The sequence below is a fragment of the Pleurodeles waltl genome, chromosome 8 (assembly GCF_031143425.1).
Source record: "Pleurodeles waltl isolate 20211129_DDA chromosome 8, aPleWal1.hap1.20221129, whole genome shotgun sequence".
Classification (NCBI taxonomy): domain Eukaryota; kingdom Metazoa; phylum Chordata; class Amphibia; order Caudata; family Salamandridae; genus Pleurodeles; species Pleurodeles waltl.
The window spans coordinates 1,224,443,395-1,224,465,636 of NC_090447.1; the positions used below are offsets into that span (position 1 = coordinate 1,224,443,395).

A 22,242-nucleotide genomic window follows, 5' to 3' on the forward strand; every position below is an offset into this window, starting at 1 on the left:
CCTCATTATGACCGTTGCGGTCACCAAACTGCCAGGGTCAATGTCGCCGTGGGACCGCCGCCAAAGTGGCAGTCCCACCACATTTCAACTGTGGGGAAAGTGCCACGGTCGGACCGCCGTGCCTGCCGTTCTTGATGGTTGTAATCCACCAGGGCAGTGCTGCTTGCAGCGCTGCCCTGGGGATTACAAGTCCCTTTCCACCAACCAACTCTGTTTCCGCCCGCAGCCCTTGCAGTGAACTCCTAATAGGGCTGGTGGTGTTCTGGCCGCACAGGCGGTCGGATGGTGGTACAGGTTTGGCGGGCGGGGGTGAGGGTCTATGTCTCTATAGCATCCCTTCTATTAAGGTACATAGGATAAAATGGCACTTATGCCCCAGCGGACCAGGGCTGCTAGCATCATTATGTTAGAGCCTAGATATGTTGAGTTTGGTGTCAAACAATATTCTTTCTCTCCCACAACATGGATATGGTATAGAGGGATGGCCACCTGTTTGCCACCTTTCTTTGTGCTCTGGCTGAGCAGCCAACACTTTATCCACGTGTCTACTGCTATCAAGGCAGGTTTCTGACCTCCTGTCAGGCAGCCTGGGCACTTTCAGAGGTCAGGAACAAAGGCTGAGACAGGAAGGAGGTCACACCTCCCTCTCCCAGCCCAGCTAGTAAATACAACTATCAGGGTGGTGAGCTTCAAAGGCTTCACCTCTTCTGATAACCATCTGTGCTGTCCCCCAGTGGAAGAAACAGCCCTCCCAATGCCCCCAGGCACCCAGGCACATTTCACAGACAGGTGGGAAATTAGGTGTGCAGGAATGTGCACCCCCCCAGCAGGCTGACCATACCTCTAGGGTGAGCAGCCCAGTCTGTGCACTAAATTTTGATTTGTGCCATCTTGGTAATGGCAGAATAGAGGGTTCTGAGTTGCTAAAGGTGATTTGTCCCACTGGGCATGGTCACTTCAGGAGAGGATTAGCTGTAGGAGCTAGGGTGCCTATTGGCCACTAGTCTCCACACTCCTAAATCAAGGATTTAAGGAACACCTCTGACACCAGAACCTCAGATCTGATCTACAACTTCTAAGAAGGATCAAGAGGAGCCCTGAGTCACCGGCAACCGGACTATGCCCACTGTACCAAGTAAAAGAGAAATACTCTGTCACTGAGGCAACAGACTGGGAACCGCATGAAGGAACCTCATTGTTGACTGAAACTTATCACTTCCAACCAGAGGGACCCCAATGGAATCCAGAAGCACCTTCACTCTCCCGTGGACTATTGCCACTAGTCCCTTGCAAACTTCAGGAAAAAGCAGCCTTAGATCCAGAACCTTAACAGGCCATTTGGCACACCATCGCATCATCAAACACCAGGTGGTGCAGTGTCTTCTGGGAGTTGTAGTCTAGTCTGCCTCCAAGTTTCAAGCTCCTACACCACTCCCTCAGACTCCAAGAAATTCCCAAACGATTTCTGCACCCTTACAACTGTCATGGCTTGTTGCTTGCCAGTCCAGTAACTAACCCCTACACTTGATGCTGCAAGCACAGGGCACAGTGTGCAACCTTCATCAGACCTCTACAACTCGGTCCCCCTTCAGGACTTTGCATCCCTTTGTCAGCGACATAATGTAAGCTGTAAAACGAGAACCACTGTGTGTCTTGTTCAGCACCACAGACACCTAGGACAACTCTGCACCTGTACCTCATGGGCCAGGTAGAAGTGAACTGACTGCTGTGGCCTAGTCCCAGGACTCGCACAACCCTAACCCTGCAAGGGTTCCCCACAGCACGACCTCCAAGTGATTGTTTGTCACCAGTGCCTTCCTGCCAATGACTTCAGCATAAGTCCCATTCAGCACTACGGACAGCCAGGATAACTCTGTACCCGGATGCCACAGGCCAGGCAAAAATGCACTGACTGTTGTGATATGTTCCTAGGGACTGTACAACCTTAACCCCAAAAGGTTCTATACAACTCACTTTCTAAGTGCATTTTTGCAACCAGTGACATGTCTTTCATAGACTTCAATGCAACATTTAAATACCAGTTCCTCTATGATTTCATTTTGTTTGTAAAATCTATAATTCCGCTTATACTTATCCAATTCTGTTCATTTTGGTGTCTACATTTACATAAAAATGAGCTCCATTTTTATGATTTTTGTTGGATTTCTTTTGAGTCGTGTCAGTTATCATCCATGTATGTGCTGTGAATTGCTTAACACATGTTCCTCTAAGTAAAGCATGACGGCTCTTTGCAACACTACCAGGACTGAGCTAAGGATTTACTAGTGTGACTCCAAGGACCATCTCTGGGATATTGTAAGATCATTACAAGGTGAGGAATCACTCCTACACCACATAATACTACATTTTCCTCCAACTTGCACCTCTTCCCGCTAGTAAAATAATGTGACTTTGTTCTGTTTTATACTGTTTACTTTTTACAACTTCTCTATCTTGTTTGTTACTGTTATCCCTGCAGTTTCCTTTTTTGTATGTTTCCTGTTTCTGTAGCTGACTTTCTCCTGTCTTTAGCGTTCTTCTGCTCTTTTAGTAAACATTCCCTCTCCCCTCTGTTATATGTCTTGTGGTACTGTAAGAGACAGAGAACAGATTTTTGGTAGTGTTAAGAAGATTGCAGGCCCTAGTAAGCTTTTACCCCCCACATGTTTGTCGAGATGGCTTTCTTGCTCACACATTCAAAAGAAGAGAGTGGCCAGAGTCATAGCCCCCCTTTTTTTATCTTACCATTTTTACAGTATACCAGCAGTTTCCATGACAGTGCAGCATGGCAGGAAAGGAATGGGATTTCTTTGCATTTTCTAACCAAGAACATATGCCCTTCATTGACCATTCCACCCCTTCATTATGTTTCTCTCTCATCAAAGCTCTGTTCCTCCATTAGGGACAAGGGACCTACCCTGGCAAGTTCGCCCTGGACTAGGGGAACCTACAGCCCACATCCCCCACCCAGACACCTCGTAAAGCACGCAGAGTCAGCTGAATGAGACTGTACTCACACCCTTGTGGCTGCTGTTATGTCCTCAAGCGCCCATCCAACTCCGGATATGCCACCGCCAGGATCCAGAATATCAGGGGGGTCATGGTGCGACGTGAACCCCTTCCACGTTGGGAGGCCAGCCCCAGATGGGCCTCCGCCATCTTCTTGGTCCAGCAGCGCAGGTCCTCCCATCGCTTGCGGCAGTGGGTGCTCTGTCTATGATGGACCCCCAGGGTCTGCACTTCCTTGGCGATGGCATGCCAAGTACCCTTCTTCGGGTGGGCGCTGACCTAGAGGAAAGGTACAGGAGGAAAGGAAATGACTCCCCCATCCGGTTCATCATACCCATTGGCCACCATTTCCCACCCATGCCCTGACACGCATACACTCACCATCCTCACATGCAGGCCTCACCCCCCAACATGTCTCTTACATCCACACCACTCCATACATTCATGTCCCACACATCATGCTCACAGTGTACTCACCTGTTTGTCTGGAGGACCGTAGAGTAGCATGTACTGGAGGAGGACCCCATCCACTAGTTTCTCCAACCCCTCCACAGTGAAGGCAGGGGCCCTTTCCCCAGACACATGAGCCATTGCCACTTCCAGACTGAGGTCACAGCAGCACTTGCAGTGTAGGTCCTCTCCTGTTGAAGGTCAGGTATCAAGTGAGCCAACAGATAGAAAATGTCGGTTACGTCCGCGGCGGTGCGTACCATCACCGCCGGCGTACATCGTCATTGGCTCCTGGAACCCATATGGCCCAATGATAACCAAAGCTGAATTGTGCGGCCGTATTCGACCGCCTACCGCGAAGCAGCAAAACGCTAGTGCAGTTACCTCATTTCCCCTGGTCCCTCCTTACAGGTCAGGCAGCCGCCATTTCAGGGTGGCACATGGCAGGGCACCTAACTGCGTCACAGCACATTTGGGCACAAATACGGAGAGACAACGCCACACGCACCAATTTTATCACATCAGTGCAAAAACCCTTGTGCAACCTATATGGGATATGACCCTCTGCTCACCATTCTCCTCCATTAGTCCCACCCGCTGGGGCAGATGATGAGATGGCGTCATCCTCTGGTGTCCCGACCCCTGGTGGACCTGTTGACAATGGAAGACAATCACATCATTATCACCTATAGACTTGATCGTGCCACAATCCAAGAACTGTGTGCCCAATTGGAGCCAGACCTGATGTCAGCTATCCGCCATCCCACTGGTATCACCCCTCTAGTGCAGGTCCTGTCAGTGCTCCTTTTCCTGGCCAGTGGTTCCTTTCAAACAACAGTGGCCATGGCATCTGGGATGTCTCAGCCAATGTTTTCCAATGTTTTGAGCAGAGTGTTGTCTGCCCTGCTGAAACACATGTGCAGCTACATCGTGTTTCACCAGGTGGAGGATTTGCCAACAGTGAAAGCTGTCTTCTATGCCCTGGGACATATCCCCAACATAATTGGTGCCATTGATGGTACACATGTGGCATTTGTCCCCCCCAGCAGAACTGAACAAGTGTACAGAAACCGAAAAAGCTACCATTCAATGAATGTGCAGATGGTGTGTTTGGCAGACCAGTACATCTCTCATGTGAATGCCAAGTATCCTGGCTCTGTGTATGATGCTTACATTTTGAGGAATAGCAGCAGCCCATATATGATGGTCCAACTCCGGAGGCACTGTGTGTGGCTAATAGGTAAGCCCAAGGTCCCCACACGATATGAATAGGTGTCTGGGTATGGGGTAGTCCCTAAGGGTTGGTGAATGTCTAACAGATATCTCTCAACATTTGCAGGTGACTCTGATTAGCCCAACCTGTCATGGCTACTAACCCCAGTGAGGAAGGCCAGGACAAGGGCAGCGTAACGCTACAATGAGGCACGTGGGCGAACTAGGAGGATTATAGAGCGGACTTTCGGCCTCCTGAAGGCCAGATTGTGGTGCCTCCATCTAACAGGTGGCTCCCTATACTACTCACCGAAGAAGGTGTGCCAGATAATCGTGGCATGCTGCATGTTGCACAACCTGGCATTGCGACACCAGGTGCCTTTTCTCCAGGAGGATGGGCCTGATGCAGGTCTTGTGGCAGCGGTGGAGCCTGTGGACAGTGAGAAAGAGAAGGCAGAGGAAGAAGAGAATGACAACAGAAACAACATCATCATGCAGTACTTCCAGTGAGACACAGGTAGGAGACTGGCACAGCTCATCTCATATGTGACTTTGTATAAGTCTGCCTTTTTACCTCTTTGTATGGACCCCGACAGTTCCCTTTGGCTCTCCTTTTCACAGATCTGGGTATCACATTCTGCCTTCTGCTATGTTTACTGCTGCCCAACAACTGTCATTCTTTGGTATGTGCAAAGAAACATATACATTGATATTTGACTACAAGGTTGTAATAATACTTTGGTGAAAGTACAGACTGACTCCAGATTGTTCTGTGATTTAAAGGTGTTTATTTAGGTGCTAATGATTGGAGGGGGATGTGCAATGGGCTGGGGTGATGGTGGAGGAATATCCATGGTAGAGTCCAGTCTCTTGGTATCACAGGTGCATTGTCCAATGGGGCATAGGAAGGGGAATAATGGCAGTTCAATGTGGACAGGGTGACATAGTGGGACAGAAGGGTGACAATCAGGAGGGTTACATTTCTGGAGGGGTTCTTGGCAGTGTTCTCTGCCTTGTGCCTAGATCGCAGGGACCGTTTGCGGGGTGGTTCTCCTTCTGCAGGGGGGTGGGGTGCTGGTGTCCTGTTGGTCCTCTGGCGGGGCCTCCTGTCCACTAGCGCCGGCAGAGGTGGAAGGCTGTTCATTGGTTTGGCTAGTGTCAGGGGCCCTTTGTTGTGCCACTGCCTTCCTCATGGTGGTGGCTATGTCAGCCAGCACCCCTGCAATGGAGACCAGGGTGGTGTTCATGTCCTTCAAGTCCTCCCTGATCCTCAGGTACTGCCCCTCCTGCAGCTGCTGCAGCTTGGCCAGTATCGTGCCCATGGTCTCCTGGGAATGGTGATATGCTCCCATGATGTTTGATAGTGCCTTGTAGAGGGTCGGTTCCCTGGGCCTGTCTTCCCCCTGTCGCACAGCAGTCCTCCTAGTTTCCCTGTTGTCCTGTGCCTCTGTCCTCTGAACCGTGTGCCCACTGCCACTGACCTCAGGTCCCTGATGGTCCTGTGTTAGTGGGGTTGCCTGGGGTCCCTGTAGTTGTGGACACACTGCTGATTGACGTGTCCTGGGGAAAGTGGCATGGGCCTGCTGGGTGGGTGCTGTGCTGGTGTTTCCTAAGGGGGGAGGTTCTGTGTTGGTTTGGGACTGTGGCAGGGTAACCGACTGTCCAGGGGTCCCTGATGGGCCAGGCTGGTCATCTTGATCCAGGCGTGCAGAGCTTCCGTCATCACTGTAGGCCTCTTCTGTGGGGGGACTGGATATAGCTGGCACCTCCTGTCCGGTGACGTTGGGTAGGGGTCCTGCTGGGGTGTAAATGCATTGTTATTTGTTCTGTGTGTGGCATCTTGTGCAATAGGTGTGTTTTCCTCTATTACCGTGCTTGCACGATCGCGTTTGCCCTTGTGTGAGTAGTGATTGTGTGGCCTGGGTGAGTCTCTCTATTGGACATGCTTTGGTGATGGATGTCCATGCATGTCTGTGATGGATGTCCATGCATTGTTGTTGCATGCAGTGCTTGGTTGTGGGAGTGGTGGGGCATGATGGTGGGGTGTGTGGGAGATGGCAAAGTGATGGGGTGAGGGTGAGGGTGGGAGTATGTGATGCATGCAGGTAGGGTGGGGGATAAAATAGTAAAGATTTGCCTTACCAGAGTCCATTCCTCCTGCTACTCCTGCGAGGCCCTCAGGATGCATTATTGCCAAGACTTGCTCCTCCCATGTTGCTAGTTGTGGGGGAGGAGGTGGGGGTTCACGGCCAGTCCTCTGTACAGCTACCTGGTGTCTGGATACCACAGAACGCACCTTCCCCTGTAGGTCGTTCCACCTCTTCCTGATGTCATCCTGTGTTCTTGAATGCTGTCCCACTGCGTTGACCCTGTCGACAATTCTCTGCCATAGCTCAATCTTACTTGCAATGGACGTCTACTGCACCTGTGATCCGAATAGTTGTGGCTCTACCCGGATGATTTCTTCCACCATGACCCTTAGCTCCTCCTCAGAAAACCTGGGGTGTCTTTGAGGTGCCATAGATGTGCAGTGGGTGATATGTGTGAGGTAATGTGTTTGGTGATGTGTTGTGATATATACTGTGATGTGCGTGGATGGTGTATGAGTGATGGTGTTCTGTGCCTCTGATTGGGTGTGTGCTCTCTGCTTGTCTCTCTGTGCTTGGTCTCTTATTTTGGTTGTAAGGGGCTGTGGGTATTGTGGGTGTGTGATTTATAGTGGTGTGAGTGTGTGGGTGTGGTGTGTGTATGTGTGTCAGGTGTGTGTTGTTTGAATTGTCCAATGTGGTGTTGTTTTGTAAATGTGTGTGTATTTTGAGACTTGCGGTGTGTACCGCCAATGGTTTACCGCGGTTGAAAGACTGCCGCGTTCATTCGTGCGTCGTGATAGTGTGGGCATACTTCTGTTGCCGTAACGGTGTGGGTTTTGGTACCAACAGTTTATCACTGACCTTTGGTGTGGCGGACTTGTGTGGGTGTCTGTATTGTGGCGGATTTCGCGGATTTTCGCCATGGACACAGTATTTTGCCGGCCGTCACGACGGCGGTCAGCGGGATTTACCGCCAGGGTTGTAATGAGGGCATAAGTCTCTTTGTATGTGTTTTTAACTAATATTTTTTAACTACTACTTTTTAACATGTTTTTAAAGCTGACTTTTAAGCTAGTTTTTATGCTTTTAGCTTTTTGGTCCAGAGCAATTTTAGCGTTTGGATTCATTCACCTTCGGTAGCATTCAGTTATGGCGTCATACTTGTTACGGCAATGGGGAGGGTATAGTGAATACTAGTTCGTTTTAATGGGATTACAGGAGTTTGCTTAGCCTTTGGCTTGCAGAGTCGTGCCCCCATCACCTAGTGACATTTAACCTACTTAGCTTGCTCTGTCTTAGCCCATTTAATTATTTAATTCTTCTAAGATGGCTGCCTTGTTTATGGTTAGGCAATTTGTTATGAGTTACATTATCAGTGCCACCACGTTAAGGTGTCAAGATCAAGTGACAAAGACAAACAAACTGTAGGTGTTCACAGTTAGGGATTTTCCCTCTTCATGCTTTCGAGGGAATTGTTTATATTAATTGCTGCCCCAAGCATGCCTGTTATCTATTGTTTGGGAACACACCTACGTCAGGGGTCCAAGTGGAGCTGTATAAAAACATCACACTTTAGACAGATAATCAGAGGGATTCCGACCAGAGGGCATCACCACCATCAATGATATCGATGCTGCACGTTGTCTTGATGCAGACCCAGTCTTCGTGTCCCTACGGAGTCTGAGGTAGAGACCTCATTCCAAGGTAACGAGGGTTGGGGGATCCTCTCATAGACATGGCATTGGCAGATTAGGTTTAACATACCCAGCTCTCCTTTAGGTAGGAGGTTAGGCCTATCATGATAGGGTATTAGGACATATTACAAACTTTGGGCCTCATTCCGACCCTGGCGGTTTCAAACCGCCAGGGTGGAGGCCAACGGAAGCACCGCCAACAGGCTGGCGGTGCTTCCTGGGCTATTCTGACCGCGGCAGTAAAGCTGCGGTCAGAAAAGGGGAACCAGCGGTTTCCCGCCGGTTTTCCCCTGGCCCAGGGAATCCTCCATGGCGGCACTGCATGCAGCGCCGCCATGGGGATTCCGACCCCCTTCCCGCCAGCCTGTTCTTGGCGGTTTACACCGCCAGGAAGAGGCTGGCGGGAACGGGTGTCGTGGGGCCCCTGGGGGCCCCCTGCACTGCCCATGCCACTGGCATGGGCAGTGCAGGGGCCCCCTAACAGGGCCCCACAAAGATTTTCACTGTCTGCGTAGCAGACAGTGAAAATCGCGACGGGTGCCACTGCACCCGTCGCACCACTGCAAATCCGCCGGCTCCATTCGGAGCCGGCTTCCACTTTGCAGGGGCTTTCCTGCTGGGCCGGCGGGCGATCTTTTGGAGATCGCCCGCCGGCCCAGCGGGAAAGTTGTAATGACCCCCGTGGTCATTTGACTGCGGTGCGGTCTTTGGGCAGTTTCCGCCCGGCGGGCGGCACCCGCCGCCCGCCGGGGTCGGAATGACCCCCTTTATGTCTTTTTCATATGATTGCAAGATGGTGGGGGTCTTTTTAATAATGACTCTTGTCTTTACAATTCTGTCTCTTGCACTGTTCATTATCCTAATCATTGCAGCCCATGTAACTTATCGCAGAATGCCGTTGTATTAAATAAAAACTATTGAAACTTCACTGTATCTTCTATTATTGCCTTGTTTGGTTGAGACATGATATATCTGTGAGAAAGGGGTAATCTCCGTTTAACTACGACACTCCCTGAGATGTCTCGAGTCCATGCATAAAGGCTGCCACAAATCACCTTTTACTATTTGGGTTTTTGGTGAGGTGCTGCTGGTGAGCTGGAAAGGTTGGGACGACAGTTGCAACTTGTTGTAGGACAGGCATAGTCACCTACAAACATAAGTACTGTCATCCTTCAACCAGCAGTTTTGCCTAGAGAAGGATTCCAAACTACGACATTACCTAGAGATCACCCTCATTGTGACAGTCTTTTTAAGATGCTACCTGTCCTTGATCACTTTGCAGATCGGTTTTCAGAGATCTATGTTTCAGGAAAAGAAATAGCTGCAGACAAGTCATTTTTTAGGAAGTACATTCCTAGCAAGAGGGCTTGTTATGAAATTACCATGTATATGCTGTCTGAGAGTAAGACTGGATATATCTATATTTTCACGGTGTACACTCGTAGGGATTCAAGAATTGGCACCCTTGGTTGCCTGCCAGCTTTTGGAGTTAGTGAGAAGATTGTGTGGGAACTTGGTGGAGGGCTTTTTAACAAAGGTCCACACTGGTGTGCAATTGTTCAGTGAATTGGTCAAAGAGGACGGTGCTGCTTGTTGTACAATCGGCTCTACCCATAAAGGTCACCCCAGAGAGCTTGTTTGTAAAAAACTTGAGAGAGGATAATGCAGTGCTTTGCATAGTGATGAACTTCTAACTGTGAAATTTTCAGACAGGAGAGTTGTCTTTATGCTTTCTAACATCCATGTATTTCACCTGTGACTGTTTGAGTTCAAACTGCTGAAGTGTGCAAACCTGTGTGCATTTTAGACTATAATAGGCACAAGGGTGGTGTTGATGGAGTAGATCAGAGTTTGGAACCTTACACTGCTGTTCGTTAGGCTTATATGTGGTATAAGAAGTTTGCGATCCATCTTTTGCACTTAGCAACCTTTAATACTTTTGATGCATTTAACGAATGTTCTCCATGGTCTAAGATGACATTGGTTCAATTTCAGGAGTTTGTAATAGACAGACTTGTTGTAGTAGAACAGGCAACTTTTCTTGGAGTTGGAGTGATGTGGCTAGATTGAAAGATTGCCACTTTCCTGATCACATTCCCCCCACACCCAAAAATGACTTTCTGAGTAGGAGATGTAGAGTCTGTATGCAAAGAGGTGCACTGAAGGAGAGTCTTATGTACTACCCTTCCAAACCTGGGCTGTGTGTGCCCACTTGTTTCCGAATGTACCACACACAAAATAATTTTTGAAAACTGTCATGCTCATAAAAGTGAACTGCCTGTTCCATATTGTATTATATTTTTATGTTCATTTTCACGGCTGGCATTAGTGTCATGTATTTAGTTAGAGCTTTTGTGCTTGTAGTTTTGCATTTACTCATAATAAGTGTTTTCTCTTTTGTTAAAAAAATGTGTATGTGCCAGTGCAGTGGCGCTTGGATGGCGGTGTGCGTAGAGTATTGCTTGGCTGGCGGTAAACATGGAGTGGCGCTTGGGTGGCAGTTTGCATGGAGTGGTGCTTGGTGGCAGTATGTGTGAGCTTGCACTTGGCTTGCAGTGTGTGAGTAGTGACTTGCTGCTGGTCACTACACACACTGCTAGCCAAACCCCAATCCACACACTCCATCAGCCAGTGTGATTGCTATTTCAGGCATGTGGGGGTATGAAAGTGATGGGCCCTTGAATGGCGCTATCTGTTGTTTGAGTGATGTAATGTGCTGGGCCCTCAGCTGGTGGCATGAATGATGTGTGAATGGACTGGAAAACGGTTGGTGCCTTGACGCAGCTTTACAGCTCACAAGCTGTGAGTCATTGGTTGCGTTTTTTAAAACTTTCACTTATAACAGAGCATTTCACTTTTGTGAAATCCCTTGTTAATAAAATTAGATCTATTGAACCATCACTCACCCTTGTGCCAAATCCAACCAGTATGTGTGTATACTCAATGAATATATGGCTGTACAGAAATAATTGTCTTTTCTGTATTTCTCTGCCAGGGTGTAAATTGCCTCTATATTGTCTCTTGTCCTGAACTTTGTAATGTGCTGGGCCCTCAACTAGTGGTGTGAATGATCTTGTATGTGTCATGTATGAAAGGAGTGTGAATGACCTGTACAGCGGTTGGTGCCTTTTTGTAGCTTTAGAGTTCACAAGCTGATAGTCAATGGTTTAGTTTTTCGGCCATTCAGTTGTTAACAGTGTATTTAATTTTTGTGAAGTCTCTTGTTACTGACATTTGATCTACTGGACCATCACTCACCCTCATGCCAAATCCAACCAGTATGTCTGCCTTAATGAAAAAAAACCTCTCTGCTTCAATCAGGCATCAAAGCACTCCCCTTACACGCTAGGTGTCTCAGGTGGGAACCCAATGATGAAGCATGCCACCAACTAGGTTGGTGGGTGATGGGTCTTTTTAACAAAGCCTAAAGGTGTTTTCTTAACAATTTGAGTGTTTAGGACATCACAGAAGTAAGATATTTGGTTGCATACTCGCTTCTTGTCTAGGGAAACTCGACCAACTCTGGATATGTTTGAAAGCTAGAAACCCAGGGGAGAACAGGGTGATATTTTTCTTGCTTTTCTCTGCCATATTCTTCCGGAAACAGAAATAAACCAGAAACTTCCTACCATTCCGTGTTCCCCCCAGTCTCCAGATAAAAATGCTACCTCACTTGTGTGGGTGGACCAAGTCCCCACAATAGAGAAGGGACCGAAAACGCAATCTGGACACATCAAAATTATTTATCATAAAACAACCTGGTTTTGGATGGGCATCTGTGTTTCTGGTCCTGGGGTCTGCAGTCATCTAGGGAAACTGACCAAACCCAGACAATTTTTAAAACTAGACACCTGGGGGAGGTGGGAGGTGTGGCTTGAGTAGACACCCCAACATTTTCTCACCCATAATACCCTTAAAACCTCAAATTTACCAAACAAATCATATTTTCCTCACATTTCTGTGTGGGATCAGCATGTCAGCACAGATTTCCTAGCATTCCCCTCGGTCTCCCAATAAAAATGATACCTCACTTGTGTGGGTGGCCCAAGTTCCTGCAACAGGGAAGGGCAAAACACATGTGGAGATTGAGGGGATATCACAATTGTTTTGTGCATTTTAAGGCTGGCTCTGCTATGGGGACCCACACAAGTGAGGCATCATTTTGCTTTGGAGACTGAGGGGAATGCTGGGCGGTAGGACCGTTGTGCCTACACTGTGATCCTACACAGAAATCTGAGGAAAATGTGTTTTGTTTTCTTCTAAATTTGACGTTTGCACGATATTCTGGGTTAGAAAACATTGGTGCATCCACATAAGCCGCATCTCCATGGACTCCCCTAGGTGTCTAGTTTTCAGAAATGTCTGGGTTTAGTAGGTTTCCCTAGACAAAACAAGCAGGTGCAAAAACAGGTACTTTCGTAATAGATAATTTTGATTTGTCCATATTATGTTTTGGGCCATTCCCTGCCCTGGGCATTTGGCTCACCTACACAAGTGAGGTACCATTTTAATAGGGAGACTTGGGGAAATGCTGGGTAGAAGGAAGTTTGGGGCTCCAAACCGAAACAATTCACACCAAAATGTGAGGACAAAAGTGTTTTTTAGCCATATTTTGAGGTTTACAAAGGATTCTGGGTGACAGAACCTGGTGTAAGACCCACAAGTCACTCCATCCTCGATTCCCCTAGGTGTCTAGTTTTTAAAAAAGTACAAGTTTGCCAGGTTTCTACGTGTCCATTTTTAGTGTAAATATGTGATGTGCCCATGTTCTGTTTTTGAGGCATTTCCTGTCATGGGCACTAGTCCAACCAACACAAGTGAGGTACCATTTTAATAGGAAGACTTTAGGGAATGCTGGGTGGAAGGACCTTTGTGGCTCTCCTCAGATTCCAGAAGTTTCATCACCAAAATGTGAGGAAAATTTTTTTTTAGTCAAATGTTGAGGTTTGCTAAGGATTCTGTGTGAAAGAACCAGATGAGAGCCCCACAAGTCAACTCATCCTGGATTTCTATAGGTGTCTAGCTTTAAAAAATATACATGTTTACTAGGTTTGCCTAAGTGCCGGCTGAGCTAGAGCCCAAAATCCACAGGTGGGCACTTTGCAAAAAACATGTCAGTTTTCAGTGTAAAAATGTGATGTGTCAACCTTGTGTTTTGGGGCATTTTTTTCGGGGGTACTAGGCCTACCCTCACTAGTGAGGTACCATTTTAATCAGAAGACGTGAGGGAATGTTGGGTAGAAGGAATGTTGTGGCTCCTCTCAGATTCCAGAATTTTTCACCACCAAAATATGAGGACAAAGTGTTTTTTAGCCAGATTTTGAGGTGTGCAAAGGACTCTAGGTAACAGAACCTTGTGAAAACCCCTACAAGTCACCTCATCCTAAATTCCACTAGGTATCTAGTTTTAATGTACAGGTTTGCTGGGTTTCCCCAAGTGTCGGCTTAGCTAGAGCCCAAAATCCACAGCCAGGCACTTTGCAAAAAACATGTTTTGGTGTAAAAATTTGATGTGTCCAAATTGTGTTCTTGTGCATTTCTTGTTGTGGGCACTAGGCCTACCCACACAAGTGAGGTATAATTTTAATCAGAAGGCTTAGCAAAATGCTGGGTAGAAGGACGTTTTTGGCTCCCCTCAGATTCCAGTAGTTTCCATCAACAAAACATGAGAAAATTTATTTTTTAACCACATTTTGAGGTTTGCAAAGGATTCTGGGTGACAGAACCTGGTGAGAGCCTCACAAGTCACCACACACTGGATTTTCCTAGATGTCTAGTTTTAAAAAAGGTAGAGGTTTGGTAGGTTTCCCTGAGTGCCGGCTGAGCTGGAGCCCAAAATCCACAACTAAGCACTTTGCAAAAAACATGTCAGTTTTCAGTGTAAAACGGTGATATGTCCTTGTTGCGCTTTGTGGCGTTTACTATTATGGGCACTAGACCTACTGAAACAAGTGAGGTACCATTTTATTTGGGAGACTTGGGGGAATGCTAGGTGGAAGGAAATTAATCTCCCCCAGATTCCAGAGGTTTCCATCACCAAAATATGAGGAAAACATTATTGGGTGGAAAGAGGTTTATAGCTCTCCTTAGATTCCAGAAATTTCCATCACCGAAATATGAGGAAAAACTGTTTTTTGACCAAATTTTAAGGTTTGCAAAGGATTCTGAGTGACAGAACTCAGTGAGAGCCCTACAAGTCACCCCATCCTGGATTTCCCTAGGCATCTACTTTTCAAAAATGTACAGGTTTGCTATTCTTTCCTAAGTGCTGGCTGAGTTAGAGCCCAAAATCCACAGCTAGGAACTTTGCAAAAAACACATCAGTTTTCAGTAAAAATTTGATGTGTCCATGTTGTATTTTGGGGCATTACCTGTTGTAAGCAGTTCCTGCAGACACAAGTGAGGTACTATTTTAATAGGGAGACATGGGGAATACAGAATAGAAGAACAAGTGTTATTGTCCATTGTCTTTCACTACATTTGTGTCTTTCAAATGTAAGACAGTGTGTAAGAAAGAAGTCATTTTGAGAAATACCCTGCGACTTACATGCTAGTATGGGTACTCCTGAATTCAGAGATGTGCAAATAACCACTGCCTCTAAACTCCTAATCTTGTGCCCATTTCCTAAATACATAGGTTTCCTTGATATCTATTGTTCACTCTTTATATATTGCCAAATGAATTGCTGCATACCTGGTACACAGTGAAAACCCATTGTACGGTGCAGCTCATTTATTGGCTCTGGGTACCTCAGGTTCTTGATGAACCTACAAGCCCTATATATCCCCATAATCATAACAGTTCCGCAGACATAACTGTATATTACTTTTAAAAATCTATCATAGTTGGAAAAAGTTACAGAAGAAGATGTAGACAGAAATGGCTGTTTTTACAACTCAATTTCATTTTTTTTCAACTGTTACTTTCTATAGGAAAACCTTGCAGGATCTACACAAATGACCTCTTTCTGACTTCAGAAATGTGTCTACTTTTTAGAAATGTTTAGCTGTCCTGGGTCCACCATTTGCTTCACACACTTTTCTGTCACTAACTGTAGGGACGCTGAAAGCACACAAAAAATAGTACAAATCGGGTATGTCCCAGTAAAATGCCTAAACTGTGTTGATAAAGGTGGTTTTCAAATTCAAGCTTGCCTGTTCCTGAGAGCTTGGAAGATGGTGATTTAAGCGCCACAAGTCCTTTATTGATGCCATTTGAAGGGAAAAAAACAGATGCAGCACTTTTTCCCATTGTTCCCCTAAAAAACGTTTTAACTGTATTTTGGCTAATTGTTTAGTCTCCTGTAGGTTAACCCACAAACTCTGGGTACCTTTAGAATCTACAAGATGTTTCAAAAAAGGAAGCAAATTTGGCTTGGGTAGCTTATGTGGACAAAACGTTATGGGGACCTAAGCATGAACTACACCAAATAGCCAAAAAAGGGCTTGCCACAGGAGGGGGAAAAGGCCTGGCAGCGAAGGGGTTAAACATGTCATGGTACCATATATGGGGAAAGGTATTTAATGTGCTACCAGTCTAAATGACCCCGGCTTATACAAGTATGTCTCATTACAACACACACTTGTTCATACATCACCCAAGACCATAACCTCATAGACACATGGCAGCCCTCCCACACTGCCCTTAGTTACTGTATGTGGTGCAAACCAGAGTAGCAGACTCTTAGACAGTTAGGCATGAAGAAAATGTAGATGTTTGTGTGGTTATGTGCATATAATGTACAGGTTATTTGGCCTTTAGTAGCTCATATTGAGTTGGACTAATCTGGAGTAGGGCTCTCTACATAAAAAGTTTAATATCTTTGGCTTAGATGATATTTGTGTCTTGGACTGGTAAGATGAGGAGAAAGAATGTGTTGAGGCTACTACACAGATCGCTGCAAATTAGTGTTTCTTAGGAACATTGAAATGTTTGTTAATAATCTGTTCTGGGAATGCACGTGAGAGATGGCAAACAATTGCATGACTGCACTACAGACAAACAAATACACTCAAAACATCTTTTGTAGTAATATGCTCTCATCCATAGAGGTTGACGCCCATCAGAAGCGGGATTTATAGAAGGCCATTGTGAAGAAGGTGTGGACTCTGGAGGTCGTTAAGAGGCGCAGCCTGCATTGCAGGAAGAGGTTGGAGGACCTCCGATGATGGACCAGGAAGTCAGCAGAAGTCCAGCTCGGCTAGGCCTCAAAATGATGCAAGCACATGCACCACATCCTGGCCCTCCTAATGGCCCTCATCCTTGATGTGGCCTACCCAGAGCTTGATGGGCAGTTGAGGGCCGAACGGAAGCAGCAACGGAATGAGTTATAATATATGTAGCTAATCATGTTGTTTAATCTTTTTTATTTACAGCATTGTTGTTTGGTATCAATATGACTGTTGACACACATCCAATGCAGGAGAGGATTTCTGGGGGTGTACATTTTTCAGATGGTGTCTGATACTCTGTTTGGTGTATTGTTTTGTGCTAAAAGTTGTCACTAGATTCCTCATCACAAGGCAAGTACAGTTTTGAGCAGACACATGGCTTCATGCACAAAAAGGGGCACTTGCATTTTCTCTGGGTTATGAGGGACATTTATATTAAATATGCCTCAGTTGAAGATTGGGTCAGGAGTGATGCTACATCACAAAATTGAGTATGCAATGTAGGTCCTATTCCTGCTGACACAGCAAAGTAAGCACTTATGAGACGGTTCATGTTTCAAACTTTATATTGGTAGGTTGGTAAATGAAAATATGATCATGAGCAGGTGCACCAAAAGTAATATTAACATGAGTACAATTGCATCATTACTTATCTAAAATACGTTTCAATAGCAAAATTCAATTAATTTCATGCAGACAGTAGTAGATTGGCATGAACCCTTAGTACTTCACAAATGTGCATGTAAGCCAGTCTGTGTCAACCAACATGAATTTTCATGCCACGCTGTATTAATTGAAACAGACAGGAATGTGTCCACATTGGTAACAGAGTTACATGTACCTCTAATTACATGTAGGTGTCCTTAGTTATGCCCAGATGAGAAAGCAATTATGTTGAGAAGAGTGATACTTAAAAGGACAATTACAGATGGAAGGTTTCTTCACATAGGTGATGTAGCCATCTTGATAAGTCAATATCATGCCTAAAAACATGCCTCTTTTGGATATGTCGAAATGCTTGTGCTTTGTACTGAAGTGGTTTAAGAATGTATCCATGCCTATGTATTTACTAATGCTGTCAACATCATTTGTCATGCAGAGAAATACAAGTGGATTAGAGAACAAATACATACATGATATGGGAGCTAGCATTGTGAATTTCTACACTATGTGAGCAAATGGTTTGTGAACTTCTTCCCTACAGACATGAGATACTGGTGAATAAGAAGCCACGTTTAAGTGCCTTGAAGCTGGTTTAATATGTAGACTTGGCAAATGTTTAGTGAGCAAAGTTCATGTTCAAATCCCCAGCATCATCTGGGCAAGACAAAGGTGACAGAAGCCATGTTGGCAGGGAAGAGGCTGGGCAGGGTGATCCTGGTGCTGACACCACTGACACCGAGGGACCCAGTGTCATGGAGGGTGAGCGAACTGGCACAGAAGCCTTGAGTGACTCAACATCATCTTTGTAGGCCTCCATATATGACCAATCCCTAGTGGTGGCAGACCCTAGTGGGAGTATTTCACCTGCACTTTCATCCACCACCCATCTTTCCATTTCCCCTCTCACTCTTGCTCTCCCCCAGTTGGTCATAGCCGCTCTTCTAAAAAGTGTGGCATCACCTTTGCTGCATGCATCTCTCCCCCTGCCCCTGTCTCCCAAGCTGCGCCCAATGAAGAGGCTATTGATCTTTTGCAGACTATCTCTGAAGTCCAGACTGCCATCCAGGGACTTAGGGGTCAGATGATGTACATGCTGGCTTACGTGGATGGCAGTCACAGTGTCATGCATCCGTGACTGGGAGTGAGTTTTTGAAAAGTTTTAGCACTCCATCCATCATACGTTTTGTGTTGCTAAAGTTGCCCTAAGTGGCCAGGTATGCCCAGGTGTGGGTCCCTTGCTCACTAAGCCACTGGATTTGAGCTAGCCTGGCTGATGAAGGGTGTTACCCCAAAACCGGTCCCAGAATGCTTGACTCTAGTCCAGGGAGGACCTGTCCTGGCAGTTCGGGCTGGCCTGTTCCCATGGGGAACAGGATCAAGACTGATTTGCATATGGCTGGTCCAAACTGGGGTGGCATGGTGAACAAAAGAACAATGGATTTAACCCAGATATGTGACTGAGGGTGAGTATTTGAAAGGGTTTTGCACTCCTTCCATCATTCTTTTGTCTTGCCAAAGTCACAGTGCCATGGTTGGCATTCAGCGGTCATTCCTGGGTCCGGCCTCCTCATTGACCAGCAGCCTCCCACCCAACCACTTGTCCCAACTCCCACCTTTTCCTCGACCCAAAACCCTCTTCCTTGCCATATCCAGAGCACACAAACACCTTTACAGCCCTGTAAACTAACACACAAAAGCAACACATCCTCACATAAACACAAACACAGCAAGAAACACACACACACACGTGCAGACACCACACACCCCATCACTACCACAACCACAAGCATACCCACAGACACAGCTCCTGCCCCAACACATACATCCACACTTACCATCAGCACACCCACAGATACCACACCACCAAAACACAGACAGCCACACTCAATACTAGCACACCAATAGACACAATACCCAGCACAACACACATGCACCAGAACATCCACAGGCACCACAACCCCACACAGCACGTCCACAGCAGACACATCCACACATGCACACATACTGTGCACAAATGCCAACTCTCAACCACACAACAGACACCCAGTAAAAAAAAAAAACCAAAACATACCTCACATACAGCAGACCCTCAGATACCCAGACCACATTTGACTCTGCAACTCCCTCTACCTCCCAACCCCTGCTCCTTCCTGAACACCCTATCCATTTTCTAAAGGATGATATTATGATTGCCCTGGACCTGACCCCTTTCCCATCCCATACCACCCATCCCAAAGGTGTTGACACCCCTTCCACATCCAGACCCACCCCTTTCAAAGCCAAACCCACCCCTCCTAAACCCAAACCCACCCCTCCAAAAAGCCCAAGGACCCATCCCCCACAAATAAGATAATTGTGGTGCCTACTCTCTGTCTCATAGATGCCCCCGGCAGGGGAGGTTTATTTTGGCAGTGGAAAAGGAGGCAAGTTATGAGCATGCAACCCAGACTTTTAACTTTCTAGCCTAGTGCCTTTGCTGTTTTATTGTTTTGAGTAAATCTTTCAAAAGTTATGAGAGAGTTACCTCATACTTATAAAAATTTGATTTGAGAACAACTTTGTAATGGCCTTATTTCTGGATTGTTGCTAATTGTTTGCCGATTATGTTATTTCTGCTAATGTATTTGTCGTGCACTTACTGTCATTTGTGACATTGACAAGCACAGGTTGGATATTTTAGGTCTTTATTGAAATGCATATGTTAGTGTTGAACATTTGTTATGGAAATGTAAATTCCGGTGCAAGCATTCATCATGTTACTGGACACATTTTAACCAAACTTATTTGTGTTTCTGTTATTGTGACTGGAGAATACATGTGTGTTTATTTTAACATGATGTGTCAATATGCGTATATGCATTACACAGACAACCTGGCACTTTACAGTTAAATGCAATCTAATGTTTGTCATTAATTGCACAAACCAAGGACACGTGACCTTCATACATTTCTGACATCTTTGCAGTTTGTAGCATTTTGTAGTGCAATTGCTACATTATCAGGGATTTGAGTACTTCCCATTGGGTATACTGTCCATGTATAGGATATGGTTGTTTAGGGAAAAGTATTACACACACCTGCACAGACGCATTTCTTTTTTGGGATTTCTGTTACTTTTTATATAGATATACATTGCCATGAAAGCAGTTAGAACCAAATTGATGAGTGTGACTAATATCTTGAGGTGTGTTTTTAGACACTTTTTAAGTAGAACATTACAGACATATGCATTGCACATCATTGTAGTATTGCCTGCAAATATTTGTTAAACATGCTTGAGTCCAGTGCTAATGTACACCAACAATTCCGAGGATGACAGGTAAAACACTGACTTATCTTCTGTTCTGGCGACGACATGTTGATTTTCATCTTGTTCCAGGAACATCAGTAACAGCAAGACTTGTATGATCTGATTCATGGCGGCAGGAAGTGGGAAAATTGGAAAACAGGTAATTTTTATGCTTATATCCCTCCCAATCCCTCAACTCAGGTGCTTGGCTATCACAGTTACGTTGGTGGGAAAGCACATCATGTTTGGCTCGGAGACAAAAGGGGCTGAAGTCCTACCACCAGCTGCTTTCTCTATAGCACAGTCAATGTGGGTGGTAATTTATGGTGGTGATGGTGGTTCATTGGCGGTCTATTGTCTATGGGATTGCCAACATCTAAATCGGGTGGGTAGACTGTCAAGTCAACGAACAGGAAATCATATGGTAAATCAAGGTGGGACCATTAGTGCCAAGATCTAAATCAGGTCCTCTGCGACAAACGTGGCAAAAAAAATATATCCTGTTCCCTTCCCTGTACTGCAGTGCACTGTTTTTCCACTGTTTACTTACAGCAGACACGATATCCATTGTATGTGACTTGTGTGACATATTATTATTATTATTATTCATCTCTTCTTAGTTTGGACTCTTTTGGACTCAGGGAATTGAAAAGGCAGTCAAAAAACACCAGGGCCATTAGAATTAAAGTAAGTTAATAAGCTATTGATTACAGCTGCCCCAAAAACATCTGTGCTGCAGACTGCATAATGTTGCACATCAAGGATAATACTATTAATTGTGCTGCACATGCACCTTACTCATTAATTAGCAGTACATTTTAAACTCAAAGTGCCTGTTTAGCTTTACATCAAAATATTTTAAACAAAGAAAGTCACTTTTATTATAGTTGTTATTCTGGCATAATTCCTTGCAGCCAGTGCTACTGGTACGTGATGTAATGCATATTTGGGGAAAACTTGACCCTGTGACTAATTACATGAAAACTTCCAATGACCTTACGGGACAAACAATTTTCTGCCACTGTGCCACTATTAACAGCTGTTTGGAATGAGCGTTATAATTTGTGTTTTTCATTTTTTTCTTTCTTGATATAGCTACTCCTGCTGCTTGAGCTCCACCATAACAGCAGGAGGTAGCACCCAGATGAGGCACCACATGATGGAAGCCATCCAGGAAGAATATTGCCGGCCAGTGGCTTTGGAGGAGGAGAGAAGGAGGCATGCCTCTAGTCCCTCTTGCCAGCTGACCCTGCCTCCATCCCAGCCATATCACCAGCAGTCAGGATATACCACTGCTACCAACCCTCCCCTTCTCATCAACAACAGACTGCCTCCTCTGCGATGCCCTAGGTGAGCAGGAGCAGATTCATGTAGGCCAGCAGAACTTGGCTTTAGAAGTGGCACTCCTTCATGCTCTCCTAAATGCTCTTTGAAAACCTTTTTGTAATATACTTTTATTGGTGGGAGGGATTTTTGTTGTGGGTGGGGAGGGTGGGAATTGCGATGGGCAGTTGGGGAAAGAACTTTAGACTTAATTTTGAACATTGATACTTGGGACATTGAGATTACATTTATGCTTTTGATGAGAGGAGCGGGCATGCTGTGGGTGGCAACTAGATTGAAAGAAAACACAGAGTTAGTTGGTTATTTATTATTATAACTT

General features: G+C 45.8%; 1 long non-coding RNA gene across 1 annotated transcript in view; it reads left to right on the forward strand.

The window, feature by feature from the left end:
* LOC138249204 (uncharacterized) overlaps positions 1–22,041 on the forward strand; it is an 84,297-nt gene extending 62,256 nt beyond the window's left edge. The window contains exons 3-4 of the long non-coding RNA XR_011194780.1: positions 20,670–20,739; positions 21,675–22,041. This is a non-coding gene — a long non-coding RNA (uncharacterized lncRNA). The remainder of the gene's footprint in view (positions 1–20,669; positions 20,740–21,674) is intronic.
* The last annotated feature ends 201 nt before the right edge of the window (positions 22,042–22,242 follow it).